Genomic DNA, 4,152 nt, shown 5'->3' on the forward strand with positions numbered 1-4,152 from the left:
GGGGTCACCTACAGGGGGTGGGGCCAGGGGGCGTGGTCCATAGGGCCCGGGGGGCGGGGCTGAAGGGAGAGGACACGCCCACGAAAAAATTCCACGAAATTTTGGTGAAAATCCGGCGAAAATCGGGCGAAAAATGAAGATTTTGGGGCTGAAAAATGAGACTTTGGAGGTGGAAAAAATGAGGATTTTCGGGCAGAAAAATGAAGATTTTTGGGCAGATAAATTAAGATTTTTAGGGCGGAAAAATGAAGATTTTTGGGCGGAAAAATTAAGATTTTTGGGCAGAAAAATTAAGATTTTTAGGGCGGAAAAATGAAGATTTTTGGGCAGAAAAATGAAGATTTTTGGGCAGATAAATTAAGATTTTTAGGGCAGAAAAATGAAGATTTTTGGGCAGATAAATTAAGATTTTTAGGGCAGAAAAATGAAGATTTTTGGGGCGGGAAAATGAAGATTTTTTGGTAGAAAAATGAAGATTTTTTGGGGTGGAAAAGGGAGATTTTTTGGGAGAAAAATTAAGAATCTTGGGGTGGAAAAATGAAGATTTTTGGGGCTGAAAAATGAGATTTTTTGGGGGGGAAAAATGAGTCAAAAATAAGGATTTTTAAAGGCAGAAAATGAGGATTTTTAGGGTGGAAAAATGAAGATTTTTTGGGGTGGGAAAATGAGGATTTTGGGGTGGAAAAGTGAAGATTTTGGGGGGGGAAAATGAGTCAAAAATGAGGATTTTTGGGGTGGAAAAATGAAGATTTTTGGGGGGGAAAAATGAGTCAAAAATGAGGATTTTTAAGGCAGAAAATGAGGATTTTTTGGGCAGAAAAATGAAGATTTTTGGGGTGTGAAAATGAAGATTTTTGGGGTGGAAAAACGAGGATTTTTTGGTAGAAAAATGAAGATTTTTGGGGTGGAAAAGGGAGGATTTTTGGGGTAGGAAAATGAGGATTTTTGGGGTGGAAAAATGGAGATTTTTGGGGGAGAAAAATGAAGATTTTTTGGGGAAAAAAAGGGGCAAAAATGAGGATTTTTGGAGCGGAAAATACGGATTTTTGGGGTGGAAAAATGGAGATTTTTGGGGTTAAAAATGAGGATTTTTGGGGTGGAAAAATGAGGATTTTTGGGGTGGAAAAGGGAGATTTTTGGGGTAGAAAAATGAGTCAAAAATGAAGATTTTTGGGGTGGAAAAATGAGTCAAAAATGAGGACTTTTACGGCAGAAAATGAGGATTTTTTTGGGCAGAAAAATGAAGATTTTTGGGGTGGAAAAATGAAGATTTTTGGGCAGAAAAATTAAGATTTTTGGGCAGATAAATTAAGATTTTTAGGGCAGAAAAATGAAGATTTTTGGGGTGGAAAATGAGGAGTTTTTGGGGTTGAAAATGGATGATTTTTGGGGGAAAAAAATGAAGATTTTTGGGGTTAAAAATGAAAATTCTTGGGGTTAAAAATGAAGATTTTTAGGGTGGAAAAATTAGGATTTTTGGGGTTTAAAATGAAGATTTTTGGGGCAGAAAATGAGGATTTTTTGAGTAAAAAATCGCGATTTTTGGAGTAGAAAAATGAAGATTTTTGGGTAAAAAAATTAAGATTTTTTTGGGGTGGAAAAATGAGGATTTTGGGGTAAAAAAATCGCGATTTTTGGAGACCAAGAAAGGAGATTTTTGGGGCGGAAAATGAGGATTTTGGGGGGCAAAAAAAATGAGGATTTTTGGGGCAGAAAATGAGGATTTTTTGGGGTAGAAAATTGAGGATTCTTGGAGTTAAAAAATCGCGATTTTTGGGGCCAAAAAATGCGGATTTTTTGGTTAAAAAGTGGCGATTTTTGGAGTCAAACCTGAGGATTTTTGGGGCAGAAAATGAAGGTTTTTGGGGAAGTCGCCCAAAAATTGGGGAGAAAAAAGGTTCGAGGGGGGGTTGGGGGCGTGGCTTAAGTGGGAGGGGCAAAAGAAGTGGGCAGGGCTTGAGCGGGCGTGGCCGCGCCCAAAAAATTGGGTGAAAATCGGCCAAAAAAGGGCGAAATTGGGCAAAAATGGCCCAAAATCGAAAGAATTCGGGGGGTTGTGGGCGTGGTTTGAAGGGGGAGGGGCTAAAAGGGGGCGTGGTTTGATGTGAGGGGGCGTGGTTTGATCCGAGGGGGGCGTGGCCTGGAAATCCCCCGAAATTTGGGGCCAAAAAGTCGATTTTTGGTTTTTTTTTTTTCTGGCAAGGGGTCGCCAGGGGGCGCCAAAGGCGGCGGGTTTTGGGGCGAAATCGGCGGGTTTTGGTTAAAAAGGGGGGTTTGGGGGAAAAAACGGCGGTTTGGGGTCAAAAATCGGAGGTTTTGGGGTCAAAAATGGGGGGTTTGGGTCGAAAATGGGGATTTTGGGGTTAAAATTGGGGGTTTTTCGTCAAAAATGGGGGGTTTTGAACCAAAAATGGGGATTTTTGAACCAAAATCGGGGGTGAAAAATGAGGGATTTTGGGGCAGAAAAATGAGGGTTTTTTTGGGGTAGAAATGGGGATTTTTGGGGTAAAAAAAGGCGATTTTTGAAGGTGGGAAATGAGGGGGTTTTGGGGTGGAAAATGAGGATTTTGGGGCGGAAAATGAGGATTTTTGGGGCAGAAAATGAGGGTTTTCGGAGGTTAAAAAGTGGCGATTTTTGGAGCAGAAAATGAGGATTTTTGGGGTAAAAAATCGCGATTTTTGGAGCCTGAAAATGAGGATTTTTGGGGTAGAAAATGAGGATTTTGGGGCAGAAAATGAGGATTTTCGGGGTTAGAAAGTGGCGATTTTTGGAGTCCGAAAAAGGAGATTTTTGGGGCGGAAAATGAGGATTTTTGGGAGAAAAAAAATGAAGATTTTTTGGGGCAGAAAATGAAGATTTTTGGGGCAGAAAATGAGGATTGTGTTGGTTAAAAAATGGCGATTTTTGGAGCCCGAAAATGAGGATTTTGGGGGCAGAAAATGAAGATTTTTGGGGCGGAAAATGAAGATTTTTGGAGCCTGAAAATGAGGATTTTTGGGAGAAAAAAATTGCGATTTTTGGAACCTGAAAATGAGGATTTTTGGGAGAAAAAATGAAGATTTGGGAGCCCGAAAATGAAGATTTTTGGGGCAGAAAATGAGGATTTTTGGGGTTAGAAAGTGGCGATTTTTGGAGTCCGAAAAAGGAGATTTTTGGGGCGGAAAATGAGGATTTTGAGGGTTAAAAAGTCGCGGGTTTTGGAGCCCGAAAATGAAGATTTTTGGGGTAGAAAATGAGGATTTTTGGGTTGGAAAAATGAGGATTTTTGGGGTAGAAAATGAGGATTTTTTTGGTTAAAAAATCGCGATTTTTTGGAGCCCGAAAATGAAGATTTTTGGGAGAAAAAAAATTAAGATTTTTGGGGTTAAAAAAAGGGATTTTAGGGGACAAAAAAAGGGGGGGATGGGGGCATAAAAAGGGGGATTTCGGGTTAAAAAGGGGGATTTTTGGGATTAAAAAACCAAAGAAATAGTAAAAAAACCGGGCTTTTCCTCCCTAAAATGTGACTTTTTCGCCTTAAAAAATTGTATTTGTGCCTTAAAATGTCGATTTTTGCCTTAAAATGTCGATTTTTGCCTTAAAAAAGTGTCATTTCGCTTAAAATGTGCATTTTTTTTGCCTAAAATTGTGTATTTTTTGCTGTAAAATGTGTGGGTTTTGCCTTAAAATGTGGATTTTTTTGCTGTAAAATGTCTGATTTTGCCTTAAAATGTGTCGCTGTCATTAAAAAGTGGATTTATTTTTGCCTCGAAAATGTGTCTTTTTCCCTTAAAACGCGGATTTTTCCCTAAAAATGTGAATTTTCCCCTAAAAATGCGGATTTTTTCCTATAAAAACACAGAATTTTGCCCGAAAATCCACAATTTCCCCCCCAAAAAAGAAGAATTTTGCCTCAAAATGTCTCGGTTTTACCCCAAAATTCAGAGTTTTCACCTCAAAACCCCCGAATTTTCCCCCAAAAAATCTCCATTTTTTTGCCCCAAATCGCCGGGTTTTTAACCAAAAATCTCCCGTTTCGGGCTCCAAAATTCGCCACTTTTTAAGCCCCCAAAATCCTCATTTTCTGCCCCAAAAATCCTCATTTTTCCCTCCTAAAAATCTTCATTTTCGGGCTCCAAAAATTGCCACTTTTTAACCCAAAAAATCCTATT

General features: G+C 39.2%; 1 long non-coding RNA gene across 8 annotated transcripts; it reads left to right on the forward strand.

Moving 5' to 3' along the window:
* The first annotated feature begins 71 nt into the window (after positions 1–71).
* Positions 72–3,755, forward strand: LOC127465408 (uncharacterized). 8 transcript variants are annotated; one of them, XR_007902169.1, is made up of 4 exons: positions 72–587; positions 714–1,187; positions 1,222–1,368; positions 2,821–3,755. It is a non-coding gene; the product is annotated as an uncharacterized LOC127465408 (long non-coding RNA). The 8 variants fall into 8 exon arrangements; XR_007902174.1 differs by having other exon boundaries at positions 2,912–3,755; XR_007902172.1 differs by having other exon boundaries at positions 714–1,051; positions 1,322–1,368.
* Positions 3,756–4,152: the final 397 nt, after the last annotated feature.

The sequence above is a fragment of the Manacus candei genome, unplaced genomic scaffold, assembly GCF_025592945.1.
Source record: "Manacus candei isolate 608988 ecotype Guabito, Panama unplaced genomic scaffold, ASM2559294v1 h1tg000381l, whole genome shotgun sequence".
Taxonomy (NCBI): domain Eukaryota; kingdom Metazoa; phylum Chordata; class Aves; order Passeriformes; family Pipridae; genus Manacus; species Manacus candei.